The sequence below is a fragment of the Perognathus longimembris genome, chromosome 7 (genome assembly GCF_023159225.1).
Source record: "Perognathus longimembris pacificus isolate PPM17 chromosome 7, ASM2315922v1, whole genome shotgun sequence".
Lineage (NCBI taxonomy): Eukaryota > Metazoa > Chordata > Mammalia > Rodentia > Heteromyidae > Perognathus > Perognathus longimembris.
This window is the reverse complement of record NC_063167.1, coordinates 4,507,243-4,535,055: the sequence shown is the minus strand read 5'-3', so window position 1 is coordinate 4,535,055 and position 27,813 is coordinate 4,507,243. Positions and strand designations below refer to the sequence as shown.

At 56.3% G+C, this 27,813-nt stretch overlaps 1 protein-coding gene across 3 annotated transcripts in view; it reads right to left on the bottom strand.

Annotated features, from left to right (window-relative positions):
- Positions 1–27,813, bottom strand: part of LOC125354523 (calmodulin-binding transcription activator 1) — a 639,297-nt gene that overhangs the window by 113,896 nt on the left and 497,588 nt on the right. The window lies entirely within an intron of this gene.

Genomic DNA, 27,813 nt, shown 5'->3' with positions numbered 1-27,813 from the left:
TGCCTGGATGCTTTATGCGTTTTCACTTGTGCAGGAAAGGCCCTCAAGGATCTTGCAAATCATGGGCCTCTACCTCTTAAAACGAAGGGTAATAAAACAAGGGGAAAACAAAGAGAACGGCAGGCCGAGCCTCCCGCTCCCTCCCGCTTCCTGCCTGGGAAGCAGAGGCGGTGGAGGATGAGGAGGAGGGCGAGGCCCTGCGGCCTCCCTGCCTTCCCGCCGCCGCCTTGCTGCCCTCCCCCTCCTGACTGCAGGCGTCCCACCGCAGGGCCGATGGGCAGAGCTTCCCGGCACCTGCCCGAGTGACATTCAGCCCGGGACTCCTTCCCAGCCAGCGTCCTCCTTTGCCCCTTGACCTCACACAGGCCCCTCGGCGGGAGACCCTCCTTCCTGTCTAGCATCTTCCTGGTGGGGTGGAAGCCAGAGCCGCTGTTCTGAGCAGGTTGGGGAGACCCGGGCCCCCTTCCGCTGCTCTGGAAGAGCACCTGCCGGGGCTACGGGGAGCCTTCCACCAGATCCTGTGAAGACACAAAGCCCGACGCCGTCCCTTGGCTGACAAACAGGTCGCTGCTGGAGGCAGCTGAGGATGAGCCCGGGGCTCCCCAGCACATGGCCTCGTCAGGACTCCCATGCTCCGGCACCGGGACAGGGAGGTGCCTGCCGTTGTTTCAGCCAGAGTCATGATTAAATGGGCTGTGTGGTTTGTTTTCTAAATGTCTTCCCCAGCTCCTCTTCAATACCTTGCTAGGACGAGATAACATGTGATCACAGAAATAATTGTGGTTAATAAAGCCACGGAAAAGCAAGGTTTGGATTAAAAACACTGCCTTTTGTTACTTTCTTTTAAAATCCCTCCTTCTAGCCCTCCTTTCTCCAGCGGCTCCTGGAGCCCGCTGATAACCTGGAGCCCTCTTTGGGTACTAAGGGGACCGCAGTTTGAATGGCACAGGCAGGCCGGGCTGCAGGCCTGCCCTTGCCCAGAGCCCATGCCTGGGAAACGAGCTCTCAGACACCATCTTGGTGGTGCACCCGTATTCCCGGCTAGTCCAGAGGCTGGAGCAGGGCGGAAGCAAGGGCTGGCTAGCGCGGACAACTTAGTAAGATGTTGTCTCAAAAACAAACAAACACAAGGTGTGGCACGCCAAGTGTTAATCTACCATGTGTGAGGCCCTGGGTTCAAGCCCCAGAACTGCAACCAAGGAGCCGCTTCCCAGAAAACCTTCCCGCCTGCGTTCCAAAGCCACTGGTGCCAGCCAGCCGCGGGGCTGCTCGATGCCAGCCGCTGCGCACAGCCGAGAGGAAGCCCCCCGCGCCCCCCAGATGTCCCCTGAGGACGGGGGGGGAGGAGAGGGGGGGAAGGGGCAGGTGCCCATGCCCTGTAGGGCTCAGTGTCTCCCTCTCACTTGAGGTGGGAGCCCTGGGCCTCGGGCTCACGGTGCAAGACCCACGTTCTCCAGTGGGGGCAGCACTGAGCCTGCCGGCGCTCAGGGCCGCCAGGCGGCTGTGACTCCAGGCACCCACCCAGAGAGTGGGAGGAGGAAGAGGCAGCCGGGGGGGGGGGGGGGGGGAGGAAGGGTTTTCTCTGTCCCCAAGGCCACTGCCCTAATCTGGCCTTGGTGCCTGGCCGCGGGGCCCTGACCCATGACCCCAGCCTCCGACTCTCAGAGCCACCTCGTGAGCCCAGCGCACGGGCCTCCCGTGCTCCCCTGTCCCCTGTGACCCAGCCGCAGTCCTGGGGGCCCTGTCGGTCGCTCCTCAACTCCCCCCCCTCCCCGGGACCCCTTCGCGTGGGCCTCGGCTCTCACTGCGCAGCCACTTAGCCTGCTCTGCCCACCCGGGTCCCAGCTCTGGAGTCTCACACGTCTCGCTGCGTGTGGAGGCCTGGCTCCGTCATCGCCCTAGCAACCTCCTCATCTCCCGACCAAGGAAAGCTCCTCTCTCCTGGGACTCCTGAAGCTGCCCACCGCACCTGCCCACCGCCAGCCTCTGCTTCCTGACCCGCCCGCCCGCCCGCTGCCAGCTCCAGACCCCAGACTCTCCGAGAGCAGAGTCCAAGGAGGAGGCTGAGGCGCAGAGATCCGCTGCAAGGACCTTCTGAGGCAGGACAGACCACGGAAAACGAGGCAAGGGACCTGGCTGCCAGGAATTCAAAACCGGAAGCTTAACGCAAGTGCAGGTGGCACTCAGCCATCTACTTCCCTTAAGATTAAGGGACCCAAGTCACTTGAGGGGAAAGTGAGGAAGGGTGGGTTAGGGAAAAATGAGGCCTGGCGCAGCCCCGTCTTTGCTTTAAAGAGAGGCAGCAGGATGTACTCCTTACCGCAAGAATTAGCATCCATTTGGTGGAGGGATGCATCCTTTCCTGAGAGAAATGCCCCCCCCCCCCACCAAATTAAAGGGTGGACCTCAAATATAGACAATCAGAATGGCAAGCAAGAGCCAGGAATTTAGAAAGTGCCAGCGCACCCATCGAGTGGTTGAGAGCAAAGATCAACACCTATCGTTGCGTAACTTTAAGTCAGACCCCTGCCGTTATCATACAAAGAGCCCAGATGTCAAAGAACTCTGTGTCTCTCTCCCTTTGATAGTACCCACATGCTGTTAGAGCGTGTCTTCTGCTTTCTGTGTATCTGCCTGTCTGCTTGCCAGGTTGCTTACTTACTCAACAAAGTTCTGCGAAGTTTTCTTACCCTTGTAGCTTGTCCAGAAATTCTTATTCTGTGATCATAGTCAAGGCCCCTAAGTGAAGAGCCCCTGCTTTTAGAGGGAAACTTCACAAACCCTCACCTGCACCTGGGGACACTTCCATGGACCTTACTTAAACCTAATTTCTGCTGTTTTATCCATGGAAGTGAACTGTGTACCAAGACGATTTCTCATACACAAAAGGTTTGCTTGCTTGCTTGGTACTCTACCACTTGAGCCACACTTCCAGTCTGGCTTTTTGCTATTTCTTTTGGAAATGGGCATCTTGTGTGGATTTTTCTCCCCAGGCTAGTTTCAAACCTTGATCCTCTGATCTCAGCCTCTTGAGTAGCTAGGACTACAGGCTTGAGTCACCAGTGATCAGCTTTTCTCTCCTCCTCTCTTTGTCTCTTAAGGCATTTTTTTTTCCAGTACTGGAGATTGAACTCAAAGCCTTGATCTTGCTTGGCAAGTGCTCTAAAGCTGAAACCCCATTCCCCTCACTCCTTGGTTCTCATGTCTGCATGTGTGCATAACACACACATGCATGTGTACACACACACACACACACACACTTTTTGGCTGGGAGACCCACAGTTCTGTGGCCCTGTTTGTTTTGAAGTCTCACCGCAGCTGCCTTGAAGCTGAGAAAACAGACGCTGGGCTGGGGGCCTTGGCGCAGGCCCAGGGTGACTGGGACATCCGTGTTTGCAAAGCAAGTGTTTGTGAAGTGTGAAAGAATCTGAACAGTGCCGCTCAAAAACTGTGTTTAAACTTCACCGCAAATGTTCTGTTTCGTGTGGGGGCAGAGTCCCTTTGGAAGGAATCCTTGCTGGTATTTGCAAACCCCGTTGCCATGGAGCTCTTAAGAAGCGTGAGCTGCCGGGGATGGCACTTCAGTCGGCTGCCTATCAGGACGGAGCTAGCGGCTCTCTTACAGAGGGAGAAAGATACTAACAGACAGAAACAAAAAAGTACTTCTCTACTTCCTGTGCTTTCTTCAGTGTCTGAGAGCAAGGCACAGCCGGCTGACTTGTGAGGATGGGATGACCGGAGGGGCTCCAGCTTAACCACTTACCAGTGGTCGCCTTGAGGGGGATTCATAGCCAATTAGAGGGAGAGAGGTTCCTTATCCACTAGCTTCACACAGGCTGTTCATTCATCCATCACCCACCGATTCATCATTCATTCGTTCACTCAACAGCTGTCTTTCAAGAGCCACAAGGTGTCAGGGACTGGTCTAGGTTTGGAATCTACCATGAGTAAAATTAAATCTCTGCCCTCAAAGAGACAAGCTATAAATACACAGGAAGGCCATCTGGGGAAGGGTAAGGTATCATGACGGAGATGGAGGGTGAGGCAGAGGCCAGCTCATCTGGGGAGTTTGGGGAAGGTCCCTGGGCAAGGAACTGGAGCTGACTTTGAAGTAGTAGTGAGAGGTTGTGGGGGTGGTGGTAGGGGGAGGGAGGATTCAGGGATGACAGGCCCAGGCACAGAGAATAGGGACAAAGACCTAGGGTAGAACACTGGGAGTGGCGGCTCATGGCTGTAATTCTAGCTCCTCAAGAAGCTGAGATCTGCGGATCAAGGTTCAAAGACAGTCTGGGCAGGAAAGTCCCAACAATCTATTCTCCAATTAACTACCAAAAAGCTAGAAGTGGAGCTGTGGCTCAAATTATAGAGTACTGTCCTTGAACAAAAAAGCTCAGGGACAAGGCCCAGGCCCTGAGTTCAAGCCCTAGTATGGACACAAACAAAACAAAGCAAATACTCAGGAAAATAGCTGTGAAATGAACCAAACCAAACCAACCCCCTCTCCCCCCAGAAAATAAATCCAGGGCTGTGGTGTGGCAGGGTGAGAAAGGGCCCGACTGGGGCTGAATTCCATCGTGACAGCTCTATGTCTGCCTTGCTCCCTCAGCATCTGACCTGGCACGGGGCCCAGAGTAGAGCTCAGTAAATATTTGTGGAATAAGCGAAACGGTCCAGGAACACGTTAATATTGAATGAGCCTCCCCATTGAACTGAAGATTCAATCTCTCCTTGGAAAGAAAATCTCCACACAGGGAGAGACAGTCACCAGGAAGCTCCGACACAAGCAGCCAAGAGGCAGGGCTCAACACACAATCTCACCAGTCAGGGAGGAAGCCACCCCAGGTCCCCCGACGGAGGAAGAACAATCTGTTTTGTTGGTTATTTGTTGGATGGGGGGAGGAAGGAAGGGTTATGATGATGATGAAGTCTGCCATTTTCAGTAACAGATACTAGTTCTGGAATAAAAATACGAAGGTACACGTCACTGTGCTATCTTGCCTGAAGCTAGATGATGTACAGAAGTTGCAGGTGGAGGCAGACTCACCCTCCCCTCTCCCCTCCCCTCTCATCCGGGCCTCTTGAAATGCTGTGTGTTCTTGGGCCAGTGACTTAATAGCTCTTGGCCACATCGTGAGGATGGAGAGAGAGATTATGGCGGGTCCCAGCAGAACAAGTCATTGATTAATGAATGTAAGAAGAAAACAACCCCTGCCTGCCTCTAGGTTTCACACACTAAATGAGCAAGTTGAGCTTTACTGAGCCTTTAAAATAATTGTCCTTGGTGTGTGTGTGTGTGTGTGTGTGTGTGTGTGTGTGTGAGAGAGAGAGAGAGAGAGAGAGAGAGAGAGAGTACTGGGGCTTAAACTCAGGGCCTAGGCACTGTCCCTTAGCCTTTTCTCACAAGGCTGGTGCTCTGCCACTGAATCCACAGTTCTACTTCTTGCTTTTTGCAGTTAATTGGAGATCAGAGTCTCCTGGGCTTTCCTACCCAGGCTGGCTTTGAGCCATGATCCTCAGATCCCAGCCTCTAGAGCTGCTAGGATTACAGGTATGAGACACCAGAGCCCAGCTTTGGTTTTTAGCTTTGGAGGTTTCTAATGCTCGGTTAGACAGCTTTTTCTGTAAAAGCAACGGTTTGCTGTGACGGCAAAGTCACATGAGGTCACCCTGGGAAGGCGCCTGACTCTCTTCTTGGCATTGTGTCTCCGGAGGCTCAGGCAAGCCAAGATGTGGCAGAGATGAGCTAGTGCCTGGAACTTGGCAGTCAACCACAGCAAGGGACAGTCAAAGTGACCTTTCTAGAATGGCAGGGTCCTGGGCTAGTGCTGTTACCCCCCTCCCCTCCACATACACACTGTGCACAGGGGTACACCCTTACACACTTTCCCCTCCCTTGTCTGGGAAACTTCCAGAAAGATGTTACCTATCTCCCCTTGCTCATTATGTAAGTGCATGCTGGGGATGGAGGGTGCGGGCTGGCGCTGCTGGGCAGAGGCACCTGGCAGGAAATTAATTCCTTGTTTCTTATTAACTCTGAGGGGTGTAGCGCCACGGAGCAGTGGCACCTGGACAAGGCTCACCAGGGCTCCTGGCAATGCTAATATTGGAGATCGGCATGGAAGGATGGTGCTTGGCTCCTCTTGCCTGGTGCCTGGTTTAGCAAATGTCTCAGGAGCCCACAGAAAATTCCTGACGTCCCGGAGACTGCAGCCCCTGGTGAAGAATTCTGCTGAGGCTGACAGGTGACACTGACACGATAACAGAACTCCTGCTGCCGTCTGTCACCATGAAGTGGGGTGAGCTGGGACCCTCCCAGAGTTCTTGGCTGTCCAGCGGCCACCAGCTTCTGTCATGACAATACACCCCCCCGCTCCCCAAGGCCAACCCAGGGGGAGGCATCGTCCAGTGCTCAGAACTGCCCCTTCCCTCCCGTGCGACGGACCCCAGTCAAGCTCTCTGGGGGGGACCTTGCCATGCCCCCACCCCTGCTCCTCAAATCATTCGATGGAATTTTCACAAATGCCACCCCTCACCACCCTTTGACTCTCCGTGTGTCTATATCTTTCTCTCTGTCTCTCTATCTGTCTCCCATCCTCTCTCAGCTCTACCTTCTCTGTACCTGTCTTCAGGACTGACATTTCTTTCCACCTGCTCAAAGGGCCAAAGGATCCTTTGGCTTGGTTTCAAGGCTCTATTTCTTCGAGCAAAGTTTCTCCGACTTCCTCCTGGGTGGTGCTTGTTCTTCAGCTGAGACTTGGCTGATCTCCCAGCCTCAACCAAGGATTTCCTGGAGGGCCCTGGCCTCTGAATTGTATCTTGGATGCTCACTCCCAGCCCTTTCCTCTGGCCCCCTTCTGCCTCCTTCCAACCCACATCAATGGGAGACACAATCTGCAGGTACTGGTTTAGGTACTAGGATGGTGAACCCTGGCTCTGTCCTCCATTGGGCAAACAGATCTCTTTATATAGCTCCACCTATTTGTAGGAAGCAAAGGAAACCCTGGGTGAGGAGAGAAGAGGCCAGGCCGGGCTCTGAGTTCTCTAGTTTTCAGCAGGCATAGCTGGAAAGCCGTCTTCCTCTGTCCCTTTCCCCAGAGAGCAAGGCATTATGGGAGTACCCTGGATAAACACCAGTCCAAGACAAAGGTTCTCAGCCTTACAACCCTAGAGATTTTTTGGGCTGCCTGATTCTTTGTTCTGGAGGCCGGTCCTTTGCAGATAATATGTTTAGCTTTAGCCCTGACCTCTGTCACTGAAGGCTGGTGACACGCTCAAATGGCGATGACAGAAAGTCTCCACAAACCACTGAACATCCCCTGGGATGCTAAATCACATCTGTTGGAGAACCACGGGCTCCTCAGGGGGCCCAGCTCCTGTTTTACTCACTTGGTACCATGTTGCTTAACTTTTAATACCCCAAAAGGTATGGGGTGGGGGGAAGAAATGCTGTGCTTAGGGGAAGTTAAGGGGAGGGTCTAGCTCCGTCTATTCTTGGGGTTCATGTCTGGTTACTTTTGCTTTCCTACATATACATTTCTTTGAACACATCCAACATTTCTTACGTGGGCCTTCCTTGGCTGCATGGTAGATGTTGTCACATTGTCTGCAGGGTTTAGTCCCTAAGCACATCTATTCCTTCCTGTGCAGCCATGACCAGGGGCTGGGCGAGTGACCCCAAGGGTGAGAGGGCTGGCTGGGCATTGTCGAGGAGTAGGCGTGCACCCCAGTTCCAGCAATCGAGGCAAGAGGAGGCCAGGGATCCCAGGAAAGCTCGCTTCCACCACAGGGGTGTTGGACCTTCACCCCCTTTTCCTTGAGATGTCGACGCGCATGACGGAAACTGTGCTGTAGTCAGCTGGCGCGCAGCGGGAGCCCGAAGCCACCCCTCAAGATGGCCGGGCTACGAGTCAGAAGCACCTGGGTCTTTGGGGCCATGGTGGAGCTGTGGACTCCCGTCCCGGAAGAGCCTGTTACCGCTGGGAATCCCCTTCGGAGGAGCAGGCATCTCTCCATGGCGTTGCTCAGTGATGGCGGTGGGTGGGAGATGAACGACACACGTCCTTCTCGGCACTGGTCTCACCGTTACTCCTCTGTGCTTCTCCTGCCATGTGAGATGAGCCGGGAGTCTACCATCTACGCTGCTTCCCTAAAACCCTTGTCTGGGGTGCAAAATGTCCCGGTCACATTGGAAAAACGTCACTACTTTCCTTCTCTAGGTCTAATCCAGGATCAAGGTGATCTTAAAGAAAATTTTTTTTTCTGGAAAAAAAAATTTGTTGACTCCAACTTGCAAGCCAAACAACATAACAGCTTTCAAACTGGCCTCTGCAATTGGGCCGAGCTAACCTAATTCGAAAGCAACAAGGAAGTATTTTAATTATCTCATTCTCATAATGGGAGAAGAAACTGGTACTGCGGGCGGCAAACACCCTGAGCCACCAGGTTTTCGTGTAAATTACAATGCTCAACTTGAGCTGACAAGGAGAGGGGGCGCGTCTTCTTGCTTCATGGTGTCCCCTGATGTGTGGCCTTTTCCTATAGTCATAAACAAGGCAGTAAATTAGGAAGGTGCTGTAAAAATATCATCAGAACTGGCTGGATCAACCACAAGGAGGCAAGTTTCCAGCCAAAGCCTTGGAGACGAGGAGGGCATAAACAGCCGGAAGTTAGTCTTCTGGGGTCCGAGGTTCCTGGTGCGGAGAAAGTAGACGACTCTTCCAAAAGTAGAGAATGACGCTTAATGCAAGACGAATGGAGAGCCAGAACCGGCGTGAGGCATAGAGCCCTGCATAGAGCCCTCTCCTCCCCCACACTGGGTGGGGAGCCCCGGGGCTGTGCCAGGCTGGGAGCCATCTACGCTGGCTGGGGAGGCACCTTGGTGGAGGTGCCCACTCCATTCACTACACAGCTGGCCCTTCCTTGTGTTGCTGGGGGCCAGAGTCTGGAGGTGAGGCCGGGGACGAGGAGAGGGTCCTTTCCTCATGGTCTACGTGGGGAAGAGAGGGAATGTGACCAAGGGGCTCTGAGGCCACACAAGGGGGAAGGACAGGGTGACACCGAGGGCTACTGCCCGGAGCAGACTCAAGTCCGTCCCTGTACCTTCTGTGTGCGTGGGCAGGCTGGCCTGGGCTGGGGCGTTACATGGCTCCTTGCCCTCAGTTCTCCTTGTAAGAAGAACCTTGTAATGGAGAGCTCTATGTGAGTGCTGAGGAAATGGACTCAGAGAAGCTAGGAGACTTGCTCCGGTCGTGGCTTCCCATGCCAGTGCCAGCCCTTGAACTCAGAACAGTCTCCTTCCGCTCCAAGACGCAGGAATGGCTGAGATAGCTTATTTCCCAATCAAGAAGATCTGGGCTTGAGACAAAAGAGTGAGTTTTACAGAGAAACACAACCCCTGGGATTCTGTGAGCCAAGTTCTCAAGGTGACCTCTCCAGTGAGGCAGTCACCTCTTTGGGTTCCTTCCTGGTGGCCGAGGGGCAGATGATCAGGAAAAGATGCTGCTCTGAGATTTGAGGCCTTATCTGCTTTGCTGACATGACATGTACAGCAGTCCTCTTATCTTCAGGGAGGACATGCGAGACCCCAGTGAATGCCTGAAACAGCAGCTAGTTGTGCAGGACCCTGCATGTGCTATCCCTGTCCTGCTGTGTCCCACGCACTGGCCACCCAGCCCAGGGCTATTCCGTCCTTTCATAGTTAGTGCCTGGTGCCTGCTTTGCACAGCTATGTTTACACAGAGGCCATTACTAGGGAAATAAGCATGATTCAAACACAGCACCATGACCCTCACTGAGACAGCAAGGTAGACAGGGGCTACGAGTGGCTTCTCGACACCCACCGTGGAGCATGGATGAGCTAGACAGAAGGGGACCCCTGTCCTGGGGGGAATGGAGCAGGGTGTTGTGAGATGCCATCAGAGTTCCCCAGAAAGGAGGCCCAGGGCCAGTTCAGGCAGGAGAGTCTGCAAGGAAGGGTCAATGAGCTTCTGGACTTTTCCTCCTGTCTCACCTGATTCTTTGCTGCCATGCTTTTGTGCTCTTTTGTCTCCTACTCCATCAGTGTTGAAGAGGGAAAGGGGCCGATAAACCTGGGACATTTAAGGACAGACTCAAGGGACTCCTCCGCTATACCCATGTGCACGAGTCAGGATGCTACATGGTTGTAGCAGGCTGGAGATGAAGTCCAAGGTCACCAAAGCAGCCCAGGACAGCTTCTCTTGGCTCCCAGTAACCACATTTCTCCCAGAGGAGGAGCTATTACAATGAAAGGAGTAGCTGCAGCCACGTCTACCCTGAGAGCTCAACTTACCCCATCTTGGGGGGGGGGGCTCACTGTGGGTGACACCCATGTCATGGCAAGACTGTCAGAAGACAAATGTGGCTGGGCACCAGTGTGTCATGCCATCTATAATCTCAGCAGTCCAGGAGGCCGAGATCTGAGCACCACAGTTCAAAGCCTGCCTGGGCAGGAAACTCTGTATGATCCTTATCTCCAACGAAGCACCAAAGAGTCAGGAGTGGAGTTGTGGCTCAAGTGGTCCAGTGCTACTTTTGAGTATAAAAGCTGAGAAACAGCGCCCAGGCTCCGCGTTCGAGCTCTGTATTGGCACACGTATACACACAGAAAGACAGATCTGTAATATACTACCTGATTTTAGAGAGCCCCAAATGCCTGCACAAAAACAAGCCCTCTGTATAACTTGCTCCATTTATCTCTCTGCTGCCATAGAGCTTATCTCCCTGTTTTACTGCTTTATTTTCTAGTTGCTCCTAAGTTCATCTCTCCTCATTTTTACCACAGTTGCCAATCCTGTAGGCAGTGTCTCATCTCTTTTTCACCCTTCTCCCTTGGCCTGCTAGGGCCCCATCCCCCACCCACACAAATGTGGCCTCCCTGGGCGATTCCTCTCTCGACCCTTCTGTTTTTGTTCTCGTCCAAGTCTTGCTGCTTGAACTCAGAGCCTGGGTGCCGTCCCTGAGAACTGTGGCACTCTACCACTTGAGCCACAGTGCCACTTCTAGCTTTTTTTTTTTTTTTTAAGTTTAGCGGCGATAAGAGTTTCATGGACTTTCTTGCTTGGGCTAGCTTCAAACCGTTATCCTCAGATCTCAGCTTCCTGAGTAGCTAGGGTTATAGGTGTGAGATACCAGTGGCTGGTCCCCTCCTGTGTGTTAGGGAGCAACAGGAAAGAGCCCTGGAGAAGGAACCCTGTCCAGCTCAGCTCTGAGCCCTCCCTGGCCTACAGCTCTGCTTTTCAGCACTCTGGACAGCGTCTTCCGAAGGCTTCTTTGATTCCTACTTGGTCTTAGAGCTGGAAGGCCCCATGCAGTCATTTAGGAAGCTAGTCTTTCCTGCTGTATCTCAGCATTTCCAGCTTTATGAACTGAACCCCCAAAGGGTTCTTAACCTCCATAACTACCTAAGACTCAAGCTCAGTAACAGAGCAAGCCGTGCAGGAAAGAAGAAGAAGAAAAAGCGATTTTAATTTCCAAGTTCTGTCGGCATTCACCCGGTGTTCTCGAGGTTTATAGAAACAGAACGCCCTGCTTGAAATATCACTTTGAATTCCATTCATGTAATTGCGCTGCTAATAGGCTGCTGTTTTGGTTTCTCCCAGCAATGTGAGCCTTTGTGTTTTTAATATTCAGAGGCACAAGGAAGCAAGAAAATTATAGCTGGGAACCCCGGTCTCCGTTAGTTCTTCATCATCCAACTTAAATTTGGCTGAATGGATGGAAACATATTCTTTTTAAAAGGGTGGTGAATGGGAATAATGCTCTCTTACATTTACAAAACACTGGGTATTTTCAAAGCCTTCTCACATTCATTATCTTGTTAGATTTCTCCAGAAATCCCATTCAGAACATCCCACAAATAGCTATTAGAGGGGCTGGATAGGATTGCATGGCAGGTCTCAGGCAGTCTTTCTGGCAGAGAGAGACACTGAGGTTGAGGGAGGGTAAGTGGTTGGATCAAGGCCCCTCTGCGGTGGGCGGGGCTGGCCAAGGCCACGCCCCCACTCCTTTCCTGTCCATCCTTCCCCATCTCCATGCAGTGACCTTTCCTCTCTTTGCCCATCACCCGCACCTGCTCCTGTCCAAGTGGCCATGAGAACACTTCAGGGCTCCAAAAACTAACAAGGGGAGGGGATCCCTGTCCTTAAGAAGGGCTGACTTTTGTGCCAAGAAACGTGCAGAATCTTTGAAGTGCATTATTTCCTCGGCACCTCTGAGGGTGTTTTAAGTTCCCTTCTATAGGTAAGAAGACGGATGTTCAGAAGGTGCTAGCGAGTCAGCATCGGGTCAGAAGGCACAAAGGTGGGGGGATGCGGCCTGCCCATCCCTTCTCACCAGCGGCCAGCTTCTTCCCTCCGCTGACTGCTCTGGGGGTGTAAACCCGAGCATGCGGGCCTGGCAGATGGGTTCCGAGGCTTCCCCCCCCCCCCCCCGCTGCCGGGCACTGGCTTTGCTCGTGGAGAGGGCGAGACCGCCGCTCTGCATCCTGTGCCTGGCCCAGACCTTCACGCGGCAGTGCAATCACGAGCCTCGCCGCGGATGAATGAGTCAATGAGCGTAATCAATGGAGGGTGAATGGATGGGGAAGAGGACCTGGCTCTGCAGAGGTGCAGGGAGGGGCAAGGCAGCAAGAGAGCCGGCAGCTTCCAAGAGGGGAAACACCTGCTCTGGCTCAGAGCCCCGACTCCAAGCAGAGGACCCCGCCCCTTAGCAGCACCTGCAACTCCAGACAACAAGGCCCGTGCCACTGGGGCTTCTGGGGGGTCAAGGTGAAGGGGGTGGGGGGGCAGGAAGGCACCGGCGGCTCCCCAGATGAGTTGATTGGACGCTCGTGGTCTAGCCTGGCTGGGCGGGCTGACGGTGGATTGCTCTGAGCTCTGGCTCTGGAGGTGACGTCATTCACAGGTTCTTGAAATTTGCTAGAGTGAGGAACCATAAACACCCCCAAGTAGGGCAGGTGAATAGCCCGGGAGACGCCGTTTAACTGGTGGCTTTGGGGAGCCTTCAGCACACCAGGGCCAAGAGGCCCACTTTTGTCACTGTCATCTGTCTGAGGCGTTATCCCGGGAAGGTCACATGGTGACTCGATGGCCATTATGTACAAAGTCTTTCTATTTTCCAGAATAGCATTGGCTCTGGCGTCCGTGGATTTTCATTTCTTCTTTTTTATGTTTCCCGGGTGGTCTCTGGGGTCTCTTTTTGTACATGCAGTGAAAGGACAGACAGAAATAGGCGACTCCATGTCCTGGGACACTGCACGCCAGAGCCGTGACAAGCGGGGGTTTGGGGGAGCAGGCCTGAGCCCCCGGGGCCCGCTGCAGGGACAGCAGCAGGGGGACTGGCTCTGATCACTGCCCCCATCTGTTCCAGTCAAGCTGGACCTTTACTGGAATCCCCTCCGATCCCAGCACGGCCCACCCCCTTGGGTCCAGCCTTCCCGGGCACACGCTGCTCTCTGGGCGGGAGGCGTGGGCCGGGGCTCTTTATTCTGTGCTCTCTGGGCCACAGCTCCCATCCCCCGCTTGGGGTTGGGACTTAAATCTCCTTCTGTGCGGCTCTTCCCCAATTTGTCCTCACCCACCCCCATGTGGGCAGGGAGCACGTCCTAGGTGCTTCCCACAGCTCCCGGGGGCTTCCTATACCCTGTCCTTCGGGACCTGGCAGAACCCCCAATTCCCCTCCACACCCCAGCTCTGGCTTCTGCCTGCAGTGACCCCTGGGCTTGGACGGGGCTCCTCTAAGGTACATCTAGCGCATCTAGACCAATCTTCTCATCAGCCACGCCTGCCAGCTGGGCACCCCCCCGCCCCCCCCCCCCCACTTTCTGCATGCTCCGCTCAGGGCCAGGCACCGCTGGCCTGGATAACTGAGACGGGGCAGGGCTGCAGCAGAGGACCCGCGAGGTCCCTGGCTCCGCGGCGCCACGCTCCCTGTGGGTTGGGTAGCTCATGCCGGAGGCTGTGCCCAGCCCTGGACACCCCTGGATCAGGCATGATCCAGGGCCCCCCCGGGCCCTGTCACCGGGGGGGCAGTGGGTCTGCCTGGGCACCTGCTGACCGCCTGCAACGAGGGGGCAGTGGGGCTGCACGTGCAGAGGCGTCACCAAGGAGTGTGGGGAGCGCCCCGCTTTCCACCTCAGGGGGGGCTCAGCTTGGGGGAGGGAGACTGGACTCGGTGGCGGGCTGCCGTGTGCCTCTAACCCAGCCCTCTCCCTGGACGGCTTAGCCCCGCCAGCGGGGGCTCGGGACCCCAGGCTGTGCACACATCTGCCTTAGGCACGACGTTTATGCGAGTACAAAACCCTTAGTAAAGAAGGTGATGCCCAGAGCAGCGTCCCCAGCCACAGCAACCGTGGTGACGAGCACACCTGTGATGCCTAAGATGTTGGACACAAGCCGGGCCAGCAGCCCCCCACCCATCCCCGGGCTGTAGGTTCTGACTGCGGCCTGCCTCTGGACCCGCCGTCTTTCCTAGGCCCGTCCGCCACACGTGCTCTCTCCCTCTCAGCCTCACGGGGTCGGCTTCTCGGTCCTGGAGGTCTGCCAGGCCCATTTCACAGACGAGGAAGCAGCTACTGGGCGGGGCCGGGGGATTCATCCAAGATCCCAGACGGAAAGGGCGGAGCTGGCACCTCATCCGGAGGCCCAAGGGGTGGCCGGTGAGCTTCTCCCTGGCCTGGAGGCCTGGCCCCTTCCCACAGTAGATACCTGGGCTTGGGGCACCTCCCCGTGCTGGTTTCTCTGGGGTCAGCCTGTACTGAGGCTGTGCTGACTCTGTGTGTGGCTGCGGGCCCTCCCCCTCCAGGCCATTTAAGGAGGACAGGACAGTCACAGGCGTCCCTAGCTGAGCCCCAAGTCTGATGGTTCTCCGCCCCCCCCCCCCCCCGCCTCCCCGGGCCCCTTTGCCCTCTGCAACCACCGAGCCTCTCAGGGGCCCAACTTCATCACTTAGAAATGGCAGAGTCGGCCAGTGTGCCCATCAGAGTGAATGCTGAGAGATCAGGTGTTTAGCCCAAGGGGAAACCGGCCAGGTGGAAGGCCGGGGGCTGATGGTACACAATTGGAGGTCGTCTTGGTTAACAGTATCTGCAGTACTTAAGATATCTCTGTAAAGTCTCCTCCTCTTCCTCCTCCTTCCTTATTGTCTTTTCCTTGGCTTCCTTTTTCTTCTTCCTCCTTCCTTCCCTTGTTTTTCTCTTTCTTCTCTTTCTTCCTCCTCTTCCTCTTTTCTTCTCCTTCCTCCTCCCTCCCTCACCCGCCCTCCCTCCTTCTCTCTCCATCTCTTCCTCCTCCTCCTCCTCCTCTTCCTCCTCTTCCTCTTCCTCCTCCTCCTCCTCCTCCTCCTCCTCCTCCTCTTCCTCCTCTTTCTCCTTGTCTTCCTCTTCTTCTGTGCTGGGAATTGAACCCAGGGACTTGTGAGTGCTAGGCAGCACACTAACACTTGAACTCCCCCCCCACCCCCACCATGTGAATTCACTGAACAATACCGTATTCGTTAAGCATGGAGTCGGTGCTTAGAGCTGGAGGGGGAGCCAGGCCAGTGGCTGGGGTGGAGGGACCCTGCACCACCCCCAGGGAGCCCACAATGGAACGAATGAATGAGGGGAAGGACAGAAGCCAGAGGCCCCGAGCCCTCTCTCCGAGCTCACCCTCTGTTGAACTGGCCACATGTTGGCGCCCTAGACCTGCGCGTGCACGTGTTTGTGCGCAGCCCTCACTGGGCCGTGCACGCTGGGGCTGGGCCTGCCTAAGTTTTCCCGTCCCAGGAACCTGTCACTAAGTGGAGGCCACCGGCCTCGCGGTGACCGTGCTGGCCCTGGGGCTTAGCAAGGGTAGCCTGGCACTCCGATCCAGGAAGGGACTGGAAGTCCAGAGATCTGCCCGCCATTTCCTCATTTTACACAGGAGAACATGAGGGCTGGCAGAGGCAAGGTCCTGACAGCAAACGCCAGCCCTGACCATGGTTAGACTGCGGGGTAGGCAGAGGCCTTGGCCCTTTGTAGTGCATCCTATCCTCAGAGCTCCTCACACAGAGTGAATGGCCGTCTTGGACAGGAAGGGGAACTTCAGCCCCGCATGGCAACTGCCTCAAGGTCAAGCCAAGGTGGAAATCCGGCTGGAGTCCAGGAGCTCTGACTCAGGCTTTACGCCCTCATGGCTTTGCAGGACATGGTGACAGCCAGGCGTCTGGTGTGGCAGCCCGGCTGACACCAGCTAGCTGGCTGGGCAGAACGAGGCTGGGCCCCCGGGGAGGGTCCTGGACCTCCCCAAGGGGCTGGGAGGCTGGGCTTGAGTCCACCACCTTCTTGCTGCTGCTCTGTTCGCCCTTCCGAGGGGCTTTGATTTGCTGTTAACCCAAAGGCTAGGGGAGCCTCATGAATCATTCATGAAGGTGCGGCAAGGAGATCATTATTTTGAGCGTGGAGTGTCAAGAAAACAGTGTCTGACGGGTAAACATGATGTCTGATGACAGAACAGCCGATGGGGTGACCCAGCTGCCGGGCACCTGCCATGCTGCTGGGAATTTTTAAGCATTAAGAAAAAAAATAAGATCTGACCCACCCCAGGCTCAGGGAAGAGCAGCTGCCTCCTTACAAACAAACCCCAGTGGACGTGCAATACAGGTGTGGGGAAGGGGGAGGAGTAGGGAGGGCATAGAATGTCCTGGGAGCCTGGTGGCCCGTCCTCCTCAGGGAAGTGACTCAGTGCCACCCCCAGCCCCGTGGGAGGCCTCCTCTGCAATCCACAGCCAGGCCTCTCTGTCCAGTAGCGCCTGCCTTCCCCATACCTTGGATCCTGCCAGTAGAAGGTCATTCTGGAAAAGCCCCCGTGGTTCCCCCTGGACACGCTGAGGCCTAGCCTCTTGCTGGAGACTTTGTGTTCTGACCACAAGCAGGACCTGTGGCCGGCTCAGCCCCGAGGCCCTTCAGGGCTTCTGGCGATGTGGAAGGCACTTTCCAGCAGATGGCAGGTTGTCGATAGCCTCACTACCTGCATTATTTAAGCAGAACAAGGTGAGCCTTGGCTGCGCCCTTGAGCTCGGATCAAATTGATGGCCAGTGTGGAAGCTACAAGCAATTAGATTTTCTGAAGAGAAAGGAACAGCAAGGGGACCATGATAGGCCAGAGAGGGCCTTGCTGGTAGAGTGGGCCTCGCTTCCTTCCCTGGGGGACAATGGGCTTTACGGGCCCCGGTCTGGAGCCTCCGCTTCTCTCTCAAGCCTTGTCTTGTCCCCTTGAGTCCTGACTCTGTCAAAGAGCTGGGTGGGTGCCCCAGACCTGTCCCTGCTTTCTGAGGAGGCCCTGTGCTGAGAGGTCCCCTCCTCCTCTCTGGCCCTGAACGAGGCCCAGGAGGCTCCCTCCTGCCTCTCACCAATTCCTGCTGGGACTCCAGCAACACCTTCCTGGCCCCCTGTCTCCCTTCCCTTGGGTGCATGCACGTGCATTCTGTCTGCTTTGTAGGCTAGCCCCGGCCCGGCCTGGCGAGGGGGGGACAGGGGAGACCTCTGAGAGCTTAATTGGAATTGGGGGCAGAGAGTGCCTGCATCACAGATGGGCAGCAAAGGCAGCGCAGGGGCCCTGCCGCAGCCCAGGCCGACAGGGAAAACCAGCTGCTTGACCCGGCTATGTGCGGGGCTGCAGAGAAGTCACAACCCAGACATGGAGAGGCCCTCGGCGGCTGTCCAGTCCAGCCTCCCCTCCTGGGGCCCAGGGACACCTTCCACCACACCCAGCAGGCCCTTCTTCCTGAACACATCAAGGGATCAAGGCCTTGCCCTCCCCTGCAACACCGCCCATCACCAAATTGGACAGCCACAGACTTATTCGTTAACCACAACCCAAATTTGCTCCTTTCGAGAATCTACCGTGACTTTGTTTTCTGGGTTCCACAGAGGATAGGATAGGATAGTCCTTTGAAGAGCTGAAGGAACAATGATGAACTCATCAATTCACATATCCATCTACATCTCTGTCTGTCCATTGACCTACCCACCCAACTACTGATTCCACCCACCCACTCACCCATCCATCTGTTCATCCATCCATCCATCTACCCATCCATCTACCCATCACCCACCCATCCACCCATCCATCCATCCGTCCCTCCACCCACCCATCTACCCATCCATCCATCCATCCATCCATCCATCCATCCATCCATCCGTCCACTCACCTAGCCATACAAACATTTGTCTGTTAGCTTCTCATGAATCTACCCCCTCATCCGTCCATCCATCTACCCACTGACCCACCCATCCTCTCTATCCGCCTACCCATTCACTACTCCTTCCGTCCATCCACTCATCCAGCCAGCCACACACCCATCTTCACTTCCTTTTAGCACGTATGGAGGGCTCTCAAATGCTGATGGCATTCTATGTAGTGACATACACAGTTCCTGGCTTCAAGGAGCTGGTGTTCTTAGGGCTAAGCAAGGCCCCAGTCTTACCCAGGAAACTGAGTGTTCCCGAGAGGAAAGCAGACCCCATCCCGGGCCTCTATGCCTGCATTTCACAAATGGTGTCTGGTCTACATAGGACTCTCCCTGACTGGCCACCAGGGGTGTTCTTCAGCACCCAGGGGCTGGTGGGCTGTTTCCCTCAGGGTCTGAGGCTGGGGGTGGAGGATCCCCCTCCCATATTCTAACTCTCAGGAGAGGAGGAAATGCGTATGCCCAGAGCACAGAACATTTCCTCCAGGAGTCCACAGATCATGCCTGGTGCTTTCCAATGCACCAATGCACAGGTCAAACAGGTCCTTGCTGGCCTCAGAGAGGAAATTCTTTTGGCCACTTAAAAAAAAAAAATCTCAGCCTCTGAACTTCAAGGCGTGCTGACGGTAATTGTTCAAGAAAGTCAAATGAAAGCAGATACTGCAAGTTCCTGGTTATTTATCAGCCCTAGATTTAGGCCACTTTTCCTCATGCTGAGCCTCAAGAAAAAAGATAAAAGCAAGAGAATTGATCCGAGTCTCTCTTGGGAGTGTCTTGTGTTTCTGGCAACCAAGTCTATCTTAAAGGGGCCGTTATCATAATGACCCGCCGTGGCCTCCCGTTCTTCACACACTACTCTGGGGGGTGGGGGTGGGGTGGGTACAGTGGCCGCTGACTTCTGCCATACCTTCAGTTGCTTCCTAAGTGTCAGGCGGAGGGGTGGGTCAGCTGCAGGCTGACGGGAAGAGGCTGGGGGTGTGGGCATGGCTGGGGCCTTGCTCCCCAACCTGTTTCAATGGCTCCCACTCTCAGAACCTCCAGGGTGAGCTCTTCCTCCCTGACCTGGGGCCTGGCTGGGCTCACATTGCTCCGAAGGCCCTGTGTGGGGCCAGCTTTCACTGAATCCGTCTCCCTGGAGGGGGTCAGAGCCCCCTGGGTCCCAGAGCCCACAGTGTAGTCAGCAGAGGGTGGCTAGGGCCATCTTTCTATGGGGTGACTAATCTTTTTTTTGGGGGGGGTGGCAATATTGGGGCTTGAACTCAGGGCCTGGGTGCTGTCCCTGAGCTTTTTTTGCTCAAGGCTGGTGCTCTACCACTGAGTCACTGCTCCACTTCCAGCTTTTTGCTGGTTACACTGGAGATCAGAACATCAGAAACGTTCCTGCTTGGGCTGGCTTTGAACCAGGGTCCTCAGATTTTGTCCTCTTGAGTAGCCAGGATTACAGACATGAACCACCAGCGCTCAGCAAGGGATGTTAATCTTATGTGCCAATTTGACAAGGCATGGAATCCAGAGATTTGATCAAACACCAGCCCAGTGGGTGTTACCTTTTTTTTTTTTTTTTAAGATAAGATTAATATTGAAATCAGGAGACATCAGGTAAGCAGAGGACCCCCCATAGCATGAGCGGGCCTGGTGACAAATGGAAGACTAAGGAGACCAAGCCTCCTGGGATGGGAGAATCCGGCCAGCAGGTGGCCTTTGGCTTGCTGTAGCACCAGCTCTTCCCTGCTGGTCCAGCGGGTTGGCTGGACCTGCAGAGTTCACGTGTCAACCTCACAGTCCCACGAGCCAAATCCTTGAAAGGAAACTTGGCTTCCGCCTGTCTCGATCCCTCAACCTCTGCCTCTGCCTCTATGGATTCTGTTTTCTCAGTCTCCTGACTCATGCAGCCCCCGACCTTGAGGGAGCCTCTGGGCCCCGCCGACCCCCGGGGACACTCCAGACCCGTCCAGCCCACCACCATCTTCTCTTTCCTTTCCGGGGAAGATTTTGCAGCCAGAGTCAACAATCAATCAACCAGTCAATGGGAAGACAACCCCAGAGTGCTCCGCGCTATGGATCGAGCGCTGGTCTCACGCAGGTCACTGAGTGGACCCAGCCTACAGCCCGGCTCATCTCTTGTCTCCACACCAGCCAGGGAGAGGGAGGGAGGAAGAACTACCATGGCCCACATCTAGACACAGTAGAGACTGACGGAATCTCATAGAAGCCAATGGCCTGTCCTAGGTTCAACCGCAGCTAGCAGTCGACGGAGCCCAGCTTCGAGGCCCGTGCCTGGGGGTTGGAGCCTATCTGGGCGTCTACTGGGCACCCAGGGGAGACAGCAGGTCAGTGGTGCAGGAGAAAGGAGGCCACAGAGAGGAAACACCTCCTACCTCCCCCCCGCCTGAAAAAAAGAGGTCAATGCCACTTGAGTGCCCCTCGTGCAGCTGGCTGCCCCTCCTGCTCCTGGCTGCCCCTTCTGCTCAGAGGCAGGCCATCAGGCTAGGGAGCCAATAAAAGCAAGTGGCGCGGGGCCGGATGGATCTGGCTCTCCTGGTGGGCAACGGCCCATGACGGGGGAGGGAAATGGAAGTCGGGGGAAAGTGGTACAGGGAGTTAGTGACCCCGAGAAGCCAGCCAGCCCACTCACGTCCTCTTTGCTCATGTCTCCACCTCGGTGGAGCAGATCCCGAGGGGCCCCCGGTGCAGAGAGGCGGCGAGCGGCGTGTTCACACACCGTGCATGCTGTGTGTGAGCCTCGCACCAGCACAGAGGGTGGGGGCTGGGCTGCAGTGAGCCGAGCAGGCCAGCCTCTTCTTTCTGGGTGCAGCAAGCCTCCCTGCCTCCCTGCCTCCCTGCCCCAGAACACCCTGCTCCCGTCAGCTCCACCGCCCTGCTGTTCTGCTGGGCCACCATCCTTGCCGCTCTTACCCACTTCCTGCCCCGCTACAAGGATGCGGTGGGACGGGACCGGGCTGCAGCGGGCCGATCTGCCCGGCGTGCTTGCTGCCGCCTGGGCTGACTGTCTAACCCTGCCGGCGGGGGGCGGGGGGGCGGGGTGTTCAGCCAGGGGCCACTGGGGGCGACTCCTGCCTCTTCCCTGACCCTTGTCTCTCTAGAGGATGGGGCAACAGCAGGGAAAGGGGCGTGTGTGCGCGCATGCGTGCGTGTGTGTGTGTGTGTGCGTGTGTGTGCCTGTGTGTGACTGCCAAGGCCCCACGGGCATCCAGACACCCTGACTCTGGATGCGGAGTCCCACGGACGGCCTGTGTCTAGGAGCTAGGATGGCAGGCACCTGAAGCTTGAGGGAGCCGAGAATCACCCCGGAACTCCCCTGAAACTCTGTCCCCACTCCCAAGCCCCTGGTTGTCCTGGGGAACTTGCCAGGCTCTGGAGGGGCAAGTGTGGGGCGGGGGCAGGGCAGGGGATGTGTATAGCGAAGGGACTACGGTGGGTCAGGCCTCACCACAGCAAGAATCCCAGGTGTCCTTGGCACTGCCACCATGTTGCTGCAATGCCCAGGCACGGAGAGACACTGCACCAGAGCCCAGACAGCGCTCAGGCATTGTGAGCATCCCATTCAGGCTACTCTAAGCTCTGTCTGTGGTTTTGGGTGGGTCTGCAACTTGCCTCTAGCTGGAGCCTCAGTTTCCCTATCTCTGGTTCAGTATCACCAGCCTCCTAAGATAGCTGTGAAGCCCCAGCACCTGGGACCGCGCTGGCCCACGCAGGGGCTCCCCGGTAAGTCCTGGCCCTCCAGCAAGGGATGGGGTCCAACCTCCGCCATGGGCCGAACCTCAAGAAGAAAACAGCTCCCTGCCTCCTCCACTGAAAGAAGAACCAAATGGAGGCGCTAAGTTTGTACATTAATTTTGCTACAGATGGAGGAATTTAAATAGCTTTCTAAAAGGTATTTTTAAAAACTGCTTTGCAATGCTCCATTAAGAGGCTCTGTGCCTTGCTGTGGAATCTTTGAAGCTGCCCGAAATACTAGGAAAATTGCTAAAATGCAGTCGGCGTTGGCTCTAAAAGGGTTTGCCAACTTGCTCCAAATAGTTAGAAAGCTAATTTGATCGGAGACACAGGTGCTTGTTCCAATTGATAGGATAAATTGGAGGGGGGGAGGGGGGGCGGGAGCAGAGGGAGGCTCATGAAAGGTAGGTCTACCCACTGGGCCACCCCTCCACCCCTCAGGCTCTGTCCTCTTGGCGGCTGAGCTGCACTAGGTTTTGAATTCTCCACTCTTCTTCTTCTTGTCCTGACCTCACAGCCCCGCTCATGATTCCGGTAGGTTCTGCCTCTGGTCCTGGCTGTTCCAACCCAACTCCAAGCCTGCAGCGTGCGGCGCTCGGCCGTTACAACTCCCAGAGGCACCACAACACGAGATGGAGGCAGAAACTGCGGTGTCCACCCCCCTGAACCCCTCCTTCCCTTGGATCCCTCTCATCTCCTCCACTCCACACCTCAACACGCACCCCTACCTCTGCCCTTCTCTCCCTCCCCCTGCTGCTGTTTGCCATCCTTTCCCTTCTCCAGCCTGCAGGGCCTTCTAGCTGCTCTATGCTTTAATCCCAACCGCCTTCCAAATATCCACTTCTCTCCCTCTGCCATGCCAGAGGAAGCTTTTATTTATTCATTTTTTGGGAGGCTGGTAATGGGGCTTGAACTCAGGGTGCAGGTGCTGTCCCTGAGCTTTTGCTCAAGGCTAGCGCTCTACCACTTGAACAACAGCTCGACGTCTAGATCTTTGGTGGTTGATTGGAGGTAAGCGTTTCACAGATCTTCCCGCCTGGGCTGGCTTAGAACCACGATCCTCAGATCTCAGCCACCCAGGGAACCAGGATTACAGGCGCGAGGCACCGGCCCCCGCTCAGGGGAAGCTTTCCAAGCACATGGGTCAGACGGCACCATGGCCCCCAAGGCTCTCGGTGCCCTGTGATCAAATCCAGCGCTCTCTCGGGCTTCCCTAGGCCACAGCAGCTCCCCAGCCCTGCTCCTGTCTTCTCGCTCACTGGCTCCGGCACCTGCCCTCCCCCTCCCCTTCCCTCCAGCCTTGCTGCCTCTGCACTGGCTGGCTCTGAGCTCTGGCACATTCTCCCTCAGCGTCTTCTGTGTCACTCTGCAGTGGTACCTCCTCATGGGAGCCTCGTCAGCAAAGACCAGAGACCTCACAGCCCAGCTCCCTTCCTTGTTTATTGGTGCTCATAGATTGCCGGGCTCTGCGGGAGCAGGGACCCCAGGAATCAGCATGCCTGGAGCATGGAATCCTGTCTGCCGTGAGCTCTTAATTCATGGATCTCGATGGCTGAGCAGCGCAGGCGGGGGGGGGGGGGGCTGGCCCGCACGGTCCACCTGAGTTCCCCATTGCACCCCACAGACGGTGGCGTGACCACTGGAGCCCGAGCCTGGCGGAGCTGCGTTGGGCTGATTGAGGCGTAGCTTGGAAGTCACTAGGTACCCCCCCCACCCCCCGCCCCACTGAGGAGGCACATGATGGGTTTCAGAAGGCAGGCAGCCACAGCCTAGCCCTCCGCTGACCCACGGTAAACATCTCTTCGCCGCTGAGCACCACGCTGCCCCTCGGGCAGGAAAGCCTAGCTCACAGCCTGGCCGAGGCTCAGGCAGACAGGGCTGAGGATGTCGATTACGGAGAGAGGAACTTGTTCAGCACAAGGAAGGCCCTGGATTCGATCTACATGAGGGGAGGGAACAAAAGATTGAGAGCTGATAGTGCATTTCTTAACGCCTCAGCCTGAATGTCTAACGAATGACTGCAGCCGTGGGACTGATGAGACAGGGGACCATCCAGGGGGGCCTGGCCTGGTCCAGTGGGCGCTGGCCGCGTCCTGCACCTGGAGCTGCAGGCCTTCAAATCACTCGGCCAATGCCGGCCGTGCCCCTGGGACGACGGAGGCGCTGTGGTGCCAGGTGCTAGGGTACAGCGGATCCCCAGCTCGGCAGATGTACCCCCTGGGGGAGGCGCGCAGGCCAGAGAGGTGTGAGCAAGCACGGAGGAGCCGGCACGCAGGGGCGGCAGGGGCGGCGCGGGGGAGGCTGTCGGGCTCAGACCCCCCGAAGAAGACTCGGGGTGAAGATCAGAAAGGATGTTCTAGGCAGAGAGGCGGCGGAAGCACAGGTCAAGGAGGGCATGTGGCCTGCCCGCAGACTGAAGGCAGAGAAGTAAGCACGGGAGGTAGGGGCAGGGAGAGGATGAGCCGGGCAGGGCGCGTGTGTGGGCCGCTGGCTTGGGTGACCTTTACCCCAAGAGTGGAATCACGGGAATATCCTCACAGCCTCCGGCCTTGGGCTAGAAGGTCTCCTTCCTGTTACCAGGGGCCCTTTCCTGCCATCTGATTGGCTGAAGCTGTGGAGAACTGATTAGAAGTTTTTAATTGTTTCTGGAAACTTTGAGGCCTTGAAGCCTCCTGAAAAGGCCCTCCTTGAGCGGTTTTACAATAACGAGCCGTTAACAAATTCCAGACTTAATTTATCCAAGAACGTGTTAAAATTCCCCCTATGTAGCCACCAAAGGAATGCGCTTTTGAAGTCATTTACTTACCAATAAATTACAATGGTCTGAAATCATTAGCAGCCAAGTAAATTGTTTTAATTGATCTGAACCTCGTTACAACCCAGGGACTCCGGCTCTGTGCAGCTGTACTTTCTAAAGGTCTAAAACAACAAATTAATCTCTCTTGAATCCTGTCATCTTTGGAGCAGGACCCCAGGAAGGGAAAAAGATGAATGGTCAGCAGAGGGCCCAAAGGCGGTGCAGAAAGAGTGCAGGGCCCCTCTGCGCAAGGTCCCTCTTGTTTTGGTGCGGGACTCCATGTCCTGACATGTGGTCGCAGGTGCTGGGGTGTGCGGACCAGCCTTTCATTATTTAGCCACAGATTCAGGCTTGTTACATGTACTTTTTGTTTTTTTTTTTTTTTTTAGAATCTCTACAAGCAACAATAAGAGTAAAAGTGAAGCCAAGAGCAGGTGGCTCACACCTGTAATTCCAGCTACTCAGGAGCCCGAGGTCTGAGGGTCAAAGTTTAAAGCCAGCCCAGGCAAGAAGAAGCCATGAGATTCTTCTCTCCAATTACCCGCCCCCAAAGTTGCAAGTGGAGCTGTGGCTCAAGTGGTAGAGCGCCAGCCTTGAGCACCGGAGCTCAGAGGCGGTGCTCAGGCCCAGGTTCGCGTGCTCCGAGCTCAAGACCAGCTCCTCCACTGGGCACGTCAGAGCAACGCGTAGCCGGTGAGTGGCAGGCACCTCCAGCTTCTGCCATCACAAGGTGTTAACGGGGGGAGGTGGGGAGAGAGGTCCCAATCGTGGCTTGGCTGCATTGGCTCCAGGTCCCCGGGTTCTCATCCCATCCTTCTCCAGAGCTAGGACCAGCTGTACCAAGCATGGTAGCGGTAAAGCACTAGCCTTGAGCAAAAGAAGCTCAGAGACAGTGCCCAGGCCCTGAGCTCATGCCCCGAGACTAGCACAGAAGACGAAAGCAAGCAGAAACAAAGCACACAGAAAAAGCAGAGCCCTTCCGCAGCGCCTACAGTCTCTCTCCCATCCTCAGTTTAGGAAGGAGACAAAAATATCCCAGGAGATTTGGCCTGAGAACAGGTACAGGGGTGCAGGAAGGCCTGGACCCCCCAGGAAGACCCCTCCCCCCCTTGCACCTGCTTCCCCAGGCCCAGAGCCCAGTGCCGGGCCGGCTCTTCAGCTCAGCCAGGAAGACGGAAGGGCGGCAGCATCGCCCCCAACATCCCCCCCCTCCCCCCCACAAACGTGCATCTGGAGGAGGAAACGGATGCTAACGGGGAGGCCTTAAAATGGCAGTGCGAGTCTATTTCTCCTTAACTGTCTCTGGCTGCACAAAATTCGGAGAAGCGATTGAAGGCAAATTGCTTGGTTTTCAATTTTAAGCGGCACTTACCCAGGCTCCATCAGTCTTCCCCAATGGTAGCAGAAAATAATAAGCGCCCGACGCAGGGTTGCCCTGGTGCCCAATAACACCGGGGGGGGGGGAATCGCACCCCCATTTCATTACAGGAAGACAGAGTGCGCGTCGCGAGCGGTTATCGCTATGATGAATGGCCCCTCACCTCCCTCGTTGCCGATCGTCTTGATGGAGGCCGTGGACAGGGCCTACCACGGCTGGCCAGGGCAGGGCCCTCGGCGTCCATCTGGCTGTCCCCCTATAACGACCTGGGGCTATTCTGCAGGAGGGGGTGCGGTATGGGCAGGGCAGCTCTGGTCTCCCAGACCCGGGGCTCCAAACAACCATACGACAAGGCCTGGTGGCCTCCAGGCCTGGGTTCGAAGCTCGGTGGTGAGCCTCACTGCCCAGCTCTGCTGCCTTGGGGACCCCCCCCCCGCCGTCTGGGGGGACCCCTCTCCTCAGAATGCCTTCCCAGACCTTGATCCCGGGCGGCTGAGGGAATGAAGTCTCGGAGAAACTGCGTGTGGGCAGCCACGCGCCTCTCTGACACACTCAGAATGAAGACAAACGGCTCATGAGGCCCGGCGCCCCTCAACCACGGCAGCACTGCGTGGCAGGGACACGGGGGGGGGCACCTGGCTTGAGAGGTGCCATGTAGCATTTAGAAACCTGTCATCAGAAAGAGGGAGGACAGGGAGGAGTGGCACGGAGGCCCAGCGGCGCGGGCGGAAGGTTCTGGAAGCTGGCCGCGGCGGGGTTCGCGCCCCACGCGCGGTGTCTCGTGGATCTGTGAACAGAGCCGGCGGGGAAGGAGCGCCTCACTCTTTCTAGGAATGGAGTAGCCGGCGGGTGGCTCACGCCCGTCACCCGCACCACCCCGGGGAGCTGAGGTCTGAGAGTCAGGGCTGGACGGAGGCCCAGGGCAGGAGACGCTGTGAGACTCCTATCGCCGATGGAACAGCAAAATGCCGGAATGGAACCGTGGCTCCGGTGGTCAAGCGCCAGCCTTGAGCACCAATAAATACATCCATAAAACAACTCTGGGACTGTGCCCCGGCCCCGAGTTCAAGCCCCAGTACCAGCAGGGAGAATCGTGACCCTGCCAGGTTGTGTCGGAGGCTCAGCCCGGTCCTTTGGGAGGGAGGGGAGGAGCGGAGTCCTGTTTGTGGGGAGGAGGACTGGCGGGTGGGGGCTGACGGAACCAGGGGAGGAACTTGGGAGGACGAGGGACCCATCGCCGGTGGGTGGTACCTCCAACTTGTCGGGGGTCTGCATGGCCCACTTCCCTTTACTCCTCCATCCGAGCCACACCCCAGATGGCCCCCGCCGACTTCTGGTCATTCTCCCTTTGCCCCATGAGACCACTCCTGTCCTCCCGTAGCCTGCTGACCCCCTACGGGCTCCAAGCCACTCAGAGCAAACCCCAAGTCCTTCAAGGCCTGCCTGCAGGATGGGTCCATCCGACCTCCTTGTCTCCTCGGCCGTTTCTCAGCTACGCTACGCACACTTCTACCGCAGGCCCTTTGCACATGCTCTTCCCTAGCGGTCTTCACGTCCCCTTCCCTCCCGTCGCTCTGCTTGGACGTCCCCTCCTCCGCCGAGATGCCTTCGTGGCCACTCTGTCTAAGTCCCCTCCATTGCTCCTTTGTTATCACGGCAGCATTTATCAAGA